Raw genomic sequence first — 16,704 nt, 5'->3', positions numbered from 1 at the left:
GGATTATTACTGGTGTTCTTTTATGTCTTTGAACACAAAAACAAGGTGCTTGGGCTACTGGAAAACTTTGGTTCCAAATTTGGTGCACAAGTCAGTTTTGGCAAAATAGCCGTTTGATATGGGTATTGAGCTCAGGTTTGACAAAATGACTTGATAGCGCCCCTTTTTGAGTAACTCCTACGCTGAGATTCACCTAGCTCTATGAAATTTTATATGTAGAAGAGGCTAAAATGATAAAAAAATTATATGCTAATTCAACAGTCTGTGTCTGTGTTTTACAAAAAGCTTCAGCATAATATTTTATCATTAAAAGTAGGCTAGTTTAATAATCACCATAATTACTGCTCCACCCGATGAATAGATAAACCATTGCAACTGATTTCCACATATGGCACCATGGGGGCGTCACTAGTCTTGGTAGTGTCCATGTTGTTTCAACATTACAACTTAAAAGCTAATGAACAAATATCATCAAACACAAGTTATTATAATAACTTTATTCAAAGCTTAAAATCCTTTCAAGGGTGCGTTTGCACAATCCCACGTGAAGTATTTCATGTGTTGTAAAGCCACGTTTAAAGTAGTCTTCAATGTACTCACAATACATTTCATGTAGTGTACAGTAACCAGCCAAAGAGCTGCTTCTGTGACTGTGTGTTTAGGTATCTCATCATTTTGACTTTCTATCTCAGAATTATGACTTTCTATCTCATAACTTCGACTTTCTATCTCATAATTTCGACTATGTGGATATTTTTATTATCAAGTCTAACTTTAATTATTATTATTATTATTTTTTTTGCTGGCGGATTCGCGGGCCACAAAAGATCACGTAAAACAAGTTAGCATCCAAAGTGAGCCTTTTAGTGTTGAGAGTTTACTGAAATTTGACCATAGAACACATTTGATTTTATTTTATATTTAGGCACCTTTTTTTTTAACTTTAAACCCACTTAGTGCTTGAACTCAACCTATAGTTTAGTCTTGTAGGCTATCTGTTACTTCAATAAGCCGGTCTGACAAACATCTGTTTCATAATAATTACATGTATTTGATGAAAAAAAACACACTAGAGAAGATGGGAGGAGGAGGGATTTCCGTACTCCAAAAAAACAACTTTTCCTCCAGATTTCATTAGCTGGAGAAGTGCGACGAAGAGGCGGGACTGGACATTCTTCTCATACTGCAGACCAGGCAGGCGGGGGGCGCGCGCTTCCTGTTCTCTCTTTTACGCTAAAACATGAGATTTACATGGAAAGACGAACACTTTGTGGCAGCGAACACGCTCATTTTCCCGTAGCAAAGATTATAACTCGCGGCGACAACCTCCATTGACCGGCGGTAGCGAGTTTTCTTGTTGTAGAGGGAGAGTATCTGCAGTCGGAGGAGTTGCTTCAGTCCTCAGGAAAGGAGAAAATGAACGGAGTGATGTTTCGCTGAGATGAAGGACCGCGAAAGTAAACTGAAGAACTCCACTGAAAGGTAATGCGGTTACTGGCATATTGTTTGGAAGTTAAAGTTTTCCCCCACGCGTATATCAGTTTTCACGTCGACAAATCTTATGTTCCAGTAGCAATGTTGTGATAGTAATTTTTCTTTGGTATCAGCAAGGATACCAGGACAAACACGTTGTTTCAGAAAATGCTTGAGTTTTATCGATAGGCCTATCTAATCTTCATGTCAGTCACACATGGTTCATACTTCATCCTGTGATGGGTGCTACGAAATAACTTGAGTATTTTTTGAAAATACTGAAGCTAGGAGTATACGTGTAGGTGGGTGTATCCATCACTGCATCCTTGCCTTTGTTACCAGAAGGGCTTCTGTTAGCTGTTTGTTTTGCGTCAGTGTGAGTGCCACATTAGTGATGTGGTTCCAGGGGTTTGTCAGGGAGAAAGAAAAACATTCAAGTTGTTTTAGTTGCCACTGGTATTACAAGGTTTCCCTGTGAACCTTCGCATGCTCAACTGGAGAGTTCTCAGTAACCATAGTAGACAGATGTAGTACAGGGGTGTAAGTAGATTGAAGTTCTTACTGGTTACTAATACCCCAACCTTCATGGCTTCATGTTGTTCTCCTCCCATCCCTAGCTGCTGTAAAGTCAGCAGATACTCGAATCTCTGTGGTCAAATCAGCCGACACTGGCATTTTAGTGCACCTATATACTAACATTCATGGTAAACTCTTTCAAACGGCCCAGGTCGGGAGCGAGCAAGGGACTTTAAGAAGTTAGCTGAGGGATCGACGTGAGACAACTTCCGGTTTTCAAAATAAGATATCAAGAAAGCATATATAAAAATGGCATATATGGAAGTCAGATTAATTGAACTATATTCACATTAAGTATAAAACAGGTTACCTGCATCACGCGAGTTAAAGGGAAAATACAACTAAATTGTGCATGAAATGTTTTTATTCTTTAATTTGAGGGTTGCTGGAAAGATGCTATTTTTCAAAGTAAATTTCCTATATTTCTACAGAAAAATATCTGACTGAATATTTGAGGTGCTATAAAAATACTTTTCTCAATAATTCTAGACAATGACTGATGCATATGTGTTCAGGACATCTCTGACTACAAAAAAACGATAATTTTTACGCTACCAATTAAGAGATTTTCCTTAATTAAAATCAAAACAGTATTTTCTAAATGATTCCAGACAATGAATCAGATGTACAGTCAGGGCCATAAGTATTTGGACTATGACACAATTTGTCTAATTTTACGTATTTACACAACTCCAATGGATTTGAAACTAATCAGTCAATATGTGGTTGAAGTGTATACTTTCAGCTTTAATTCAATGTCTAAAACAAAAAAATCACAATAACCATTTAGGAATTACAGCCACTTTTACACAGCCACCCACATTTTCAGAGGCTCAAAAATAATTGGACAATTGTCTGACAAACAGTTTCATGGCCAGATGTGGCCTATTCTGTCACTATTTCATGACAAATGATGCCGACAATAGGATTCAAAATGTTATATTTGCAGTTGGTAGTTGGTCCTTGCAACTCTCAGCATGCGGACCAAAAAGGTGTCAATGCAAGTGAAGGAGGCCATTATTAGGTTAAAAAAATTGGTGTTACTTGGTGAACAAAAACCCCTTCATAACATCTACCGAAGTCAAAAAAACTCTGGAGGAGGTAGGCGTGCCATTGTTAAAGTCTACAATCAAGAGACGCATGAATCTAAATACAGAGGGTTTACAACAAGTTACAAGGTGCAAACTAGTGCTGGGCGGTATGACCAAAAATGCATATCACGGTATTTTGTAAGATTCTGGCGGTTTCACGGTATATCATGGTATTTTTTTCGCGTTAAAGCATTAATTAATTAATTAACGCCAAAAAGAACCGGCCAGCGAGCGGTGAACAGCTGTTTGTGTGGCGTGTCTTCCGTTCCGTCACTTCAGTGACCCCAGTACTGCTTCTTATCACCCTCTATGTAACAACGTACATTTATAACAAATACCACAGATATTACACGGTCTAACCAAAATACCTTTTGTTATTCAGTCTTTGTTCATCCTGCATCGCTCTTTTCTGTTCTTTAATGTAATGTTACTGGAGTGACAGAGCCTCTCCCAGCTGTTAGCAGACTGTTGTTAGCTAGCTGTACCCAGCATGCAGTTCGGCGGGGAAATTTTTATAAATTTACACATCCAATTAATTTCAGCAAACATCCCAGTATGATTTAATGCAAAAAAAATTAAGGTATCAAACACGCATTACTGCTTTGCAGTTAAATATTTAACCTTTATTCCAACATGAAAAAAAGCAGTAAATAACACTTTGATAAACACGTCAGGACATCTTATTTTTGTCACCCTCACAGGGAATTCAGTATAATATAATAATATATATATATCATATAATAATATATATATCATATAATAATATTTACTATAATATAAAACACACACAATTATTTATTTATAACTATATGTCCATTTCTCAGACCGGTGCTTCATGTCCCTCACTCCCTAACTGTCTATGCTGGATCTGTCCCCGTTGTTTTAAAAAGCTAAATAAGTTATTAGCATGACTGCATCCAGCTAGCCAAACCTGTCTGGTGTACAGCTACTAGAGAAGCTTTGCATGTACTGCTTCCCTTTCCTGCTAGTCTGCTGTCTGATTGTGGGATCAGGCTGATCTGATATCAGCTCTTTCACTGCAGTTTATCTGCCAAAGTTCTCCTCTCAAACGGGTTTTGGAGTAGTGCTCGCGCTGGCGCTCGCCTCTAGAGACTAGTCCGGAGGAGAACGCACAGCTTGGGGCAGAATCGATTCTGCCCCAAGCTGAATCTATTTGAGGACGCTGATTGGCTAAATTGTATGTCACTCATTTATATCTTTAATCAGCATTAAAGCATCATTGGCTAAACTGCTTCATAGACCCGCCTCTTTGGGGCAGATTCTCCAGCGCCCCAGCCAGCTGAGACGTGCACACGCGGAGTTGACGTGCAGGAAAAGCATATATTTACCGCAGATATCATATTTTACACATATTACTGGGTGATTCCATATTTCAAAAACACAAATATTGACAATTTGTATAGTTTATTCAGTGTGGCTTTGTGGCACAAAGGCAGTAAAACTGCCTGTGCCAAAGCACACTGATTGTAATCCTGCGGGCTTAATAATAATAACTAGAAAATTCCGAAAGAAATTGACAGTGTGGCTTCTACTGCCCGAAGAAATCGCTATATATATATATATATATATATATATATGCGCTACTCTCTTTTCTGCATTTTAGATTCATACTCTTGGATTGAATCTTGTATTTGTGGGGCTTTTATTTTGAAAGGGTGGGACTGGGTGGGTGAGAGAGGGGGAGAGGAGACAGAATCATAATGTTTGACACTAAAATGAGAGGCTTCATCACAAGCATTCCAGTTAGAATTCATTCTGTGGGCTTTTATTTTTAAATGGGGGGGGGGGGGAGAGGGGAAAAGTCCTCTAAAAATATATAAGACCTGAATGACTGTATGATAGAGAGAGACACAGAGAGGGAGAGAGAGACTGAGTGAGTGAGACAGACAGACAGACAGTTAGATGGACTGAGTGAGTGGGAGAGAGAGACAGGCAGTTAGATGGACTGAGTGAGTGGGAGAGAGAGAGAGACAGGCAGGCAGCCAGACAGTTAGATGGACTGAGTGAGTGGGAGAGAGAGAGAGACAGGCAGGCAGCCAGACAGTTAGATGGACTGAGTGAGTGAGTGAGACAGGCAGACACGAGGTCTAATGATCTTTCCTTGAATATCATGTGTGGATGTGTGTAGAGAGACAGACAGACAGGAGGTCTAACAATGCCTTTGACTGAATATCTCCAAGTCGTGTGTGTGTGTGTGTGTGTGTGTGTGTGTGTAGAGACAGAGAGAGCCTGCGTGCATGTGTGTAACTGGTTGCCATGGTGAGGACGCACCTGGTGTTAGAGGCAGACTGATTAAGAAACGTTGCAGTAATCAGTGATTTTGAACAAAACCCCTAACTCCTTTTAACAAATTAGCAGGAGTCTGAGTGCCAAAATATGGATACCGTGAGAAAGATAAGACTCTGGCAAACGCGTTGATGTGTTTTTTATGTTTGTGGTGTATTTTTCACGCCGCTGTTGGCAACGCTGTGTGAGGAGAAGCGCGCCAAACTTTTGGATAAAGATTATCATTATTATTATTATTATTAAGCCCGCAGGATTACAGTCGGTGTGCTTTGGCACAGGCAGTTTTACTGCCTTTGTGCCACACTGAATAATCTTTATCCAAAAGTTTGGCGCACTTCTCCTAAGTATGAATGTTTCTCAAATTTATTTAATGAAAAGATGGTGCAGTTTGAACCTGAGCTGAAAATGTCCTCTCCAGTCGTAGTGTAGGGAGCTCTCTTGTGCAGAGAAATTTGTTCCTGTAAGTCCCCGTCCCACACATGTTTCACGTAAACAAGTAAAACTGCTTTGTTTGTTATGTCTGTAGATTCGTCCATTTGTAATGCAAAATGACCACTTGCCTTAATTCGAGCTGTGGTCTGTTGTTTGATGTCATCGGACATGTCTTCAATTCGCCTACTTATAGTGTTATTTGACAGAGGTATAGTTTGCAGTTTATCCGCAGCTGATTGCTCCAACACCTCTCTCACCATGTCCATGGCTGCAGGTAAGTGAGACACTTTTGTGATGTCCTCAGGTCTTGAAGTCATCTTCAAAAGTACTCAACAGATTTATCTTTGAGAGAAGGTGTTTTGTTTCCAAATGCCGCTTCAGTTTTGACGGCTTCATGCTTTCTTGTGCCAGAACCTCGCTGCACAAAACACAATGAGATTTTTGCCCTCTTTTGTCCTCAATGTAAGAAAACCATATCTCATGTAGTCTGTATCGTACTTGCATTTCGCCATGCCCAATTAGCACATGAAAACAAACTTTGTGGGTGTTCTTCTATACTGTGAAATGGCGGGTGTCTATTAGCATTACAAGGCATTAACGGCAAATACTGTTGAGTGTTTCAGTTGAGAATCACTGATGTAGGCAATACTACCGTGTACTGTAAAGTAACTTGGGTGGTGTCCTGGTTCCCACAGGCTAACATTACTCCTTCGTTCATCAGGAGACCGGTATGGTATGAAAACCCAATACCACTAGACCAAGATTGTGACAACATAACTACGACCATTCTCACTCTCCATTTGTTAAGTGAACAAACAACAGGCATAGGCAGCAGCTATTGGATGTGTGGTGAAAATGTTTAACTGAATATTCTGCCGCCCAGATGGGTAGAGCTTTGCGCATTGGTTCGAATGAGGTTGCCGGTAGCGGTGATATATAACGGGGCAGGTGAAACAATCAAAATGGGGGAAGTGCCTGATGGGAAGCGTAGGTATAAGAGACAATCCACGCTGGACCAACATATCCAGTTGGACATTATAGGGCAGCCTAGAGAGATTCCAAAGGAGTTCAAAGCGCGAGATGAGATTCAGACAGGATTTTAATCTATAATATCCTGGGTTACTATTAACAAAAATGTTGAGTGGATCAATTATATCTATTACAGTCAACAAAGATTCATGAATTACACTGATGAGGCCTTTAAGAGGTTGGGTGAGCAGCGACCAGACCAGTACAATGGCATGGCAAAACAGGCAAGCATTAGATTGGATTCTAGCTGAAAAGGGTGGGCTATGTCAAATGTTTCGGAAACATTGTTGTACATTCATTCCCAAAAACACTGCACCTGATGGGACATTTTCTGTTGCAATGGGGAAAATTCGGGGTTTGAGACAGGAACTTCAGGACAATGCTGGCAAGGGGGGGTGGTCATGGGATTGGTTAGACCACATTTTGGGAAAATGGGGCTCCGTATTGGTAAAAGCAGGCATTAGCGCATTAATAGTTTTAATTGCCCATCCTGAGGAGGCAGTGCCAGAGGAGTATGGACAAACAGATGGGTGTTATGGCAAACCTCCAACTAGCTCAGATGATGAACATGATGACAATTGAGCAAGGGACAAAGGCCCAGTTCGCTCAAATGGTGGTTGGACGACTGGACCTGTTTCCCACTATCTGAGTCCTCCAGATAGTCTGGAGACTATCTGGAGGACTCGGATGACATGGAGGAAACAGGACTAGGAGGCATCTCAGCATAAAGACGGGAGCCTGAACTTTGTTGAAAATACATACACGTCCAAAATCACCACGTCACATATTTTATCTTTCCAAACTGTTTCATTATAAATTGAATGTATTTTAATCAGATATTTCTACATTCACATACAGTTGTGTGAAAAAGTGTTTGCCCCCTTCCTGATTTCTTATTTTTTTGCATGTTTGTCACACTTAAATGTTTCAGATCATCAAACAAATTTAAATATTAGACAAAGATAACACAAGTAAACACAAAATGCAGTTTTTAAATGAAGGTTTTTATTATTAAGGGGAAAAAAAAATCCAAACCTACATGTCCCTGTGTGAAAAAGTGATTGCCCCCTAAACCTAATAACTGGTTGGGCCACCCTTAGCAGCAACAACTGCAATCAAGCGTTTGCGATAACTGGCAATGAGTCTTTTACAGCGCTGTAGAGGAATTTTGGCCCACTCATCTTTGCAGAATTGTTGTAATTCAGCCACATTGGAGGGTTTTCGAGCATGAACCGCCTTTTTAAGGTCATGCCACAGCATCTCAATCGGATTCAGGTCGGGACTTTGACTAGGCCACTCCAAAGTCTTCATTTTGTTTTTCTTAAGCCATTCAGAGGTGGACTTGCTGGTGTGTTTTGGATCATTGTCCTGCTGCAGAACCCAAGTGCGCTTCAGCTTGAGGTCACGAACAGATGGCCGGACATTCTCCTTCAGGATTTTTTGGTAGACAGCAGAATTTATGGTTTAATTTACCACAGCAAGTCTTCCAGGTCCTGAAGCAGCAAAACAGCCCCAGACCATCACACTACCACCACCATATTTTACTGTTGGTATGATGTTCCTTTTCTGAAATGCCGTGTTACTTTTACGCCAGATGTAATGGGACATACACCTTCCAAAAAGTTCAACTTTTGTCTCGTCAGTCCACAGAGTATTTTCCCAAAAGTCTTGGGGATCATCAAGATGTTTTCTGGCAAAACTGAGACGAGCCTTTATGTTGTTTTTGCTCAGCAGTGGTTTTCGTCTTGGAACTCTGCCATGCAGGCCATTTTTGCCCAGTCTCTTTCTTATGGTGGAGTCATGAACACTGACCTTAATTGAGGCAAGTGAGGCCTGCAGTTCTTTGGATGTTGTTCTGGGGTCTTTTGTGACCTCTTGGGGCAATTTTGGTCAGCCGGCCACTCCTGGGAAGGTTCACCACTGTTCCATGTTTTTGCCAATTGTGGATAATGGCTCTCACTGTGGTTCGCTGGAGTCCCAAAGCTTTAGAAATGGCTTTGTAACCTTTTCCAGACTGATAGATCTCAATTACTTTGTTTCTCATTTGTTCCTGAATTTCTTTGGATCGCAGTATGATGTCTAGCTTTTGAGGATCTTTTGGTCTACCTCACTTTGTCAGGCAGGTCCTATTTAAGTGATTTCTTGATTGAGAACAGGTGTGGCAGTAATCAGGCCTGGGTGGGGCTAGAGAAATTGAACTCAGCTTTCCAAAGATGTGATAAACTACAGTTAATTTATGTTTTAACAGGGGGGGCAATCACTTTTTCACACAGGGCCATGTAGGTTTGGATTTTTTTTTTTCCTTAATAATAAAAACCTTCATTTAAAAACTGCATTTTGTGTTTACTTGTGCTATCTTTGTCTAATATTTAAATTTGTTTGATGATCTGAAACATTTAAGTGTGACAAACATGCAAAAAAATAAGAAATCAGGAAGGGGGAAAACACTTTTTCACACAACTGTATATTCAAAGTTCACAATTCATAGTCATGATTCATATAGTCAATGTACAAGTATTATAGCTAAAATACATAGTTTTATCATAGACATTGCATCTAATGAGTACCGGTATATGGTTCAGTATTTTGCAGAAACTAAAATGTGTGATATATCAGTTAATGCATGTTTGTAAGCAAGAACAGGTTCACTTCATGCCAAAAAGGTGGTCGTTCGGTGGGGAAGGACCATAAGGGAGTTTTTCCTGTAAAGCAATCTGCGTGTTTTTTCGCCCTTATATGAAAGTGAACCTTAGTATTGAGTGATGTTATTTGACAAATGTTCTGTATCATTCCCAGGTTCTGTATTGTCTGTATAACCACTTGCATTTTTGCAATGCTGTAAGGGATCAATACTTTGGGTTACATTTCCACCTATCTGACCAAGGTTATATGAAGTTAGGATGGGGGTCAAGGGACTGTTTTGCCATGCCATTGTACTGGTCTGGTGTAGCTGCTCACATGTTGAAGACTCATATGTTGAAGAAAAACATATAACCATGCTGAAAACAATATAATTGGTTTTATAACAGATATTTCCTAGAAATAAGAAAGTCAAGGTAGCTCCTAGAATGACGGCGTCTGGAAACTTGGGCGAGTACGATAAACACTTACCGTACGCACACCAAATGTTCTATCAAATTGGTCTGTTATCTCATCCAGACGTGGACAGAAAGAACATACCTTATTTGGAGAGCAACATTTGCTTTGGTTGTGGTTCAACCGACTGGTTTCATTGGTGGAAAGTGACATAAGGGGGCTGAAGTTAGACTATAAGAGTAAGAACATGAGAACTAAGACTTTGGATCTGTTGTATGTTGCCTTGTGCTCATTAAAACACTTCCCGCTGGGTTGCAACGCCAATTCAACGTCTCTTCTCGTCATTTTGCCACAACACTGTTAAGAGTTTTCTGTTTGCTTAATCTTGAATCTCCTTTCACTTATGAGTACCATGCAGAGAAAGGCATCTCTTTTCTTCTTCACTTCTTTATTTCTGCACAGAAGATTGAAGGTCACCAAGTAACTAAGATAGAAAGCCTTGTTGGCAAAGAGAATTAAGCTCCTTAAACGCTTCTTTGGTCTCCTGCCTCTCACTGACTACTGCCTCCATTGTAAAGTTTCTTTTATCACCTGAACCACAACTATTACATTAAATGATAAATATGAGGGAATGGAATTTATGTATTGTGGCTGAAATTGCATAAGTACCTAAATCTTTTTGCAGCATGGTCGGAGTCTGCCAGCTCTGTGGACCTGGGAAATAGTTCAACCAAATATACGCTGCTTTGCAGTACTGATGTACTTCCAGTGTGTATTTTGTATGTTTACAAAAGACACGATTGCTTCATCGTTGTCAAAGTTGATCTGTAACTCATCCAAAAATGATGATCCAAAAAAACATTTTCACATTTAAGTTTTTGTAAATACCCTATCATTAAAAACGATCTACTGAATTGAATCCGCTTTATCATACTGTACAAAGTCAAACATCAGCGAAGTTATCAAACCTCTGTCTCCCCGACAGATACACAAGTTACCTTCGACAAACTCCTGACCTCTTTCTCTTCCCAAAGAGGATCACACCAGCCGTATAATGATTGAAAATATAAACGGTACTCCCCGAATGGAGCTCATTGACAGTGATGCAAGAGACACTTGATGTCTATTAAACATCATAAATTAATTTACATCTCTGACAATTAGAACTGAATAGGTTACTATGTGGTTGCTGTTAAAAAAGACTTGGTGTAAAGTCTAAGAGTTTGTATCTCACTGTGGTGGATTTTGATTCCGAATCAACCTTTGAGTCTTCCCTTCTATATTTCACAGTATCCTTTTTCATTTTTTAAATATATTTTTATATCATTCGGAGAAGCGTATCCTTTATTAATACTTGCATTTAAAGAATAATTAACATCACAGATCAATTTATTGCATTGGATGTATTGCTAAAACAGGAGCATCGACTACGCATTGAATGATGCTTCCTTGTGTATCCTCATCGTCTGTTGGGTTCAAGATATATAAATTGCAATATTAATGTAACCCTTTTAATCATTATCTTTCATACTAACATGGTCAAATATGTATTGGTAATTGCATTTCATGGCAATTTAGTAAATCACATGAGTGTATTACGTACAGAATGCAACAATAAGCTGCTGATTAACACTGACTGTTTTGGTTAAGCTTCCTGTCATTGTGTAAGCATGCCACAATTGATTACCCGTGAAGGCGCATTATCTTGAGAGCTTGTGACCCCTTTAATGGCCTTGTCATGAACGTCAGTATTGTTTTGTGTAGTTGGAGCGTGTGGTGAAATTTTAAAATGTTTACCTTTTTCTTGTGCCGTTTGAAAACAAAAGATTTGGTTATGGGTGACACAAACTCCTTGCTTCTTCTGCTTTCTTTGTTAGGGTTAGGGTTATCCGTGGCAGTTACATAATCACAACTGTATAAGTTAAAGTAAAATATTTCTGATTTAATGGATTGACAGACTGTAATGATGGGTTTAGTACCTTTTTAATAACATCGTTGCACTTAGGAAAAATATTCAAAAATACAAGGAGCTCCATGTATACTGTTAAAGCATTTGAACTTTTTACCTTCCTCTTCAGAGAATCACTGTATTCTCTTAGAAGGGCGTTCAGGGTGTCTTGTAATTGTGTACAAAGTCGTCTACGTTGAAAATTATCCCTTGTGTTTTGTTGTCTTGAGTGTAATTCTGGAGTTGAACATATACAGTACCTTATATAACATAGACAATTCTTCATTCACCTGATTTAGATTTAAATCTGTAATATCCAGGATGGAATAATGCAATTTATTCAATGTATTTTAGTAACAGAGTTTTGGCTTGTTGTACCTTTGTGGGTTTATCTGCTAAAGTCTGTCATACACGGGTCCTGTTCCGTGGCGTTTAAGGTCACCTGCCAAAAGATATTTTTTCTTTAATTGACTGAAATAGCTACGAAAAGAAACATATAAAAGAGGACTACCCAGACTACAGAGCAGCCTGAGGTAGAAAGTACTTCAGCAATGTTGGGATGAATGTTGGGCATTGGAATCACCGTTTTTCTCAAGCTCTTGCCTCTGAATGATACCCTCAAAAGTTTAGTTTTATTTCATGAGTCTTACATCTTGGAAACAAATGTAAACCCTGTCACCACTTAAGGATAGTTGTCTGTTGGAATTTTGCAATAAATATGAAGGTGAATACAGTCCTGACAAAAGCTTCCTCTATGTAAATCCAGAATTAGGATAAATCAGTTGCATTTCACAGAATTATTAGGCTACATACCACAAGGTCTTGCTCCACAATAATTGTCTCATCAATGTCAAAATTTCCTGCTTTAGTCAATAACTTCTTTCTTTTGGAAATGTTTTTCGACATTACTCCTACTGTGGGAAGTGAAGAAAACCACAGCAGCACTAGTGTTTTTGCCTGTGCCATTGGACCAAACACAGAGACCAGGTGGTAATGTCTGGAGGCACTGCAAGAAAAAGCTTGTAAAATTAGTATTACAAAGATTTCACATGTTAGGAGATCAGAAATGTTTCGCATTAACAGCAATCACTCACTGTTTTCGAAATAGATCTTTTTCATTTTTCATGACGTGATTCAAGCAGCGATGCAAAATTGGTAAGCCCCGTAGAGTCCTCCTGTCCTTGTCCAGTCACAATGTTATAGTATCAGCATAGCTGGCCTTTTCTTGACTCGCCGTCCGTGGAGTCTTGTTCGATCAGTCACAAATGCTCCCAGGAAATATGACAACGATGATGTGGTGTGGTCACTGGTGATGTATGTGGGACAGGGGAGGATCCTTTCAACGGATGTCTCACTACCATTTCATACACATAGAATGGTGCAGTTTGTCCCTTTGCTTTATCGACAATGCTGCACGTCGCATCTAAATGACAATGTCATCCTTGCATCGCTCAGAACAGGTTTACAGACTTGTCAGCCCAAAGCATAACGCCTTTGGGGTGCAATATTAAGTTTTTGGATTCCTGCATACTCAGACCCTTGCTCTTCCTCCAGCATAAGCTTATCATTTTATTTTTGTGTTTTTTTACGACTATTGCATGACAGAATTTTCATAGCATTGGTTGTTTGAAAATTATCTGTACATCTGGATGCCACAATGTCTTTCAGCTTATCCAGTTTTTACAAGTAAAGATTTCAAGGCAGTTTGGTGGTAAGGGCATCTGCTATGCCGTCCCTTTCAGGCCATGTCCACATTACTCCGTTTTTACTCTGTTTTTGCCATGTTTACACTGAGCAGCCACACTACGCCGGAGTTTTGGAGCACCCTAAACGGAGGAGTCTGAAAACACCCCCGAGATTGGAGGTGTTTGAAAACTCCGGGGTTGCGTTTGAGTGTGGACGGTCGGAAACTGATGTTTAGAAAAAATTACGCCCACACCCGTGTTCGCTACTGGATTGGTTCTTAGCAACCATGACGTCTCCGTCCCTGATTCGTCACACTCACTATCACGTGACCCGTACCCGGAAGAAAACAAACGGGCAGGGCGACCAGCGATTCATTTCAACATGGATAACGAATGGCAAGCCTTGCTTGCGTTGTTGTCTGTACTAGCAGCAATTGTGGAGTTAAATTCGTCATTTTACAATGCTACTACTGCCTACAGGCGGAGGAGGCGATGAGCGACAATTCCCGGGAAGTGTTCACGACGCGCGTATATTCTAATGAGAAGACACGCTGCACTAACGTTTTACTTCTTCCGTTTGGTAGCCTTGAGAGACCTTAGTCTGTAAGTATGTCTTTATGAAGCATGAAAAGATGTACGTAGATATATTCTATTTGCTCTTTTAGTATAACATTGGTGTTGTATTAAATGCTAATCGCGGTTAGCATTTCTCCATTGGCGGTAATGTTAAAATTAGCTTAGAAGCTAGCTAATCAGATATGTTACATGAATATCATGGATTGTTGTTTTGTATTCATGTAATGTGTATAGGGACAGTTTGTAAAGCCATATTTCATATTGTGTTTCCACAGTTTTACAAATAAGAAAGATTCACACTAAAGTCTTGAAACTCTTCTACGGATTCCATGGTCTTTATTTCACGGATCTACTGTTAGCGATCTCCTAAGCTTTATGCACGAAGCAAGAGCAGAATAGCGTGAGAGACGTGTGTTGACCACATTTATGGCCCCATAATCTAGTAAACGTTTACGTGTAAGTGTTGATTTTAAAGTAAATTTGATGTGAGAGAGAGAGAGATAGACCCGCAGCGTTGTAACTAAGTCTGAAAAATAAAACTTCTAAAACTTTCCACGAACTGTCTGTTTGAGTTTATAGAGGACTATTTTAGAGGAAGATCTTAAGTATCAAATACAACCTTTTTTCATTATTAAAGACTACTTTATTACTCTGTCGTATTTGTTTAAACTAAGCAACCAATCCACTTCCTGTTTACACCGTCACGCACATGCCCAGTGTACGTTAATGGTCACGTGCTGTCCGTCTTCGAAGGTTGCCGTGTGGATGCAGATCAATTAGAAAATTAAAGCTGCGAGCAGCGATGAACGGGCCCTCGCAATCTGCAGCGCGTCGGGGGTGCCGGTGGGACTCCGGCCTGTGCGGCCGAGAACGTCCGCGACCATCTGACGGCGAGTCCGCGAGTGAGACGGATTTAATCCCGCGTGGATGCTGGAAATGATGCTTTGCAAATAGTCCGATGCTTCCTGTATCCTCTGCCTGGCACTACAGAATGTGTGCAAACATGCATCATGTGTCAAATGTAAACCACATTGTGTAAAAGTCATGTAAATCGGAGGTGTTTATCACAAAATTCAGATTTCCTTTCGCCAGCAGGTGGTGCTGTGAGTATTAGGGGAAATTAGCTTGTAGACATCCTCAGGCCATGAGTGTTATCAAGCATGTGAGGTTTGAGACTGTTTGGAACAAGTCCAGCTGAGTTACATCAGATTTTTTCATGGGGAATCACCTAAAGTAGCCACCCGCTACGGTTAAACGATTCCGTCAAACGTAAAGCTTTTGATAACTTTTAATCACAACGGTCTTAACATGGTACTGACAAAATTTGAAGTGGATCTGATGAAGTCCCTAGGAGGAGTTCGTTAAAGTATAGCGACTAGAAATAGGCCAAAATCTATTGAAAAATGACACATAAATGAAACTGGACGACTTCCGGTAGGGTTTAGAGCAGGGTCCCAAGAGACTTATATTTAAGTCTCCATAGGATACATCTGCCTATCAAGTTTCATACATGTAGCTCAAACGTAGCGCTGGGGCTGCTCTTTTGAAATCTTGTAGGGGGCGCTATAGAGGCAATTTAAAACAGACAATTAAAAAAATCATATGGAATATTTCTTCCAATGACCTATGACACATGTACAAAGTTCCATGAGTTTTTGAGCATGCCAAGTCACTAAACCATCAGCTTCCTTTTTCATGGCGAACGATGCGTCGCCACGGCAACAGCGTTCAACGAAAACTCACAATATTCACGATGATGCATCATCAATGTCTTAAGGCTATCTGTACCAAATGTGAGACTCATCAGTTCACCTGGCTAGGAGGAATAAAGAAAAGTATAAAATATGACATTTCCTTTAGCCAGTAGGCGGCGCTATGAGTTATTGAATTTTTTTCAATTGAAGTATGTTTAGGCTTGAAGTAGCATCATGCATAAGAAGTTTTGTGCAGATTGGATAATGTACCTTGGAGTTATAACAATTTATAAGAACTTATTTTTTCAAAAACAATGAGGCAAAATGGCCGCCACGCCACATCAAGGTTCTTTGATGAAAACTCTCGATTTTGATAACTTTTAATCACAAAGGTCTTAAGAGCATCCTGACCAAAGTAGAAGTTGATCGCTTTAAATCTCAAGGAGGAGTTCGTTAGTGCGAAGGCTGAAATCTGCAAAAAGTGACAAAAAGCACAACTTCGAGGGTTTACTGTAGCGCCCCCTAGTTGTTGAATGCAAAATAAATATCAGGGTATGTTAGAGGATGCAATGTGCACATATGCTGAAAATTTGGTAATTTTAGGACAAACGGTTGAGAAGTTATATGTATTGATAGAAAGCCATGCCCCTAAGAAGTTTATTGGTACATATCTTGTAAACGAAAAGAGATATCAAAAAGCTTTTGATAACTTTTGATGAGGTAGATCCAGTAATAATCCACAGCAAATTTGGTAGTAATGGGACTAAGCATGTAGGAGGAGTTCGCAGAAATGTGTTTTACACTAAATTCAATATGGCGGAAAATCTAAGTAGGCGGAGCTTAGGGGTCTGATTGGC

The 16,704-nt window shown here is 39.8% G+C and overlaps 1 protein-coding gene across 1 annotated transcript in view; it reads left to right on the top strand.

Moving 5' to 3' along the window:
- The first annotated feature begins 1,178 nt into the window (after window positions 1-1,178).
- The window catches only part of amot (angiomotin), a 91,093-nt gene continuing 75,567 nt past the window's right edge, over window positions 1,179-16,704 (top strand). The window contains exon 1 of the mRNA XM_076102147.1: window positions 1,179-1,482. The gene's annotated coding sequence lies outside the window, so the exon portion shown is untranslated. The remainder of the gene's footprint in view (window positions 1,483-16,704) is intronic.

This window comes from Anarhichas minor, unplaced genomic scaffold (assembly GCF_050575085.1).
Source record: "Anarhichas minor isolate MPS153535 unplaced genomic scaffold, ASM5057508v1 ptg000027l, whole genome shotgun sequence".
Taxonomy (NCBI): domain Eukaryota; kingdom Metazoa; phylum Chordata; class Actinopteri; order Perciformes; family Anarhichadidae; genus Anarhichas; species Anarhichas minor.
This window is presented reverse-complemented; position numbering and strand designations above follow the sequence as displayed.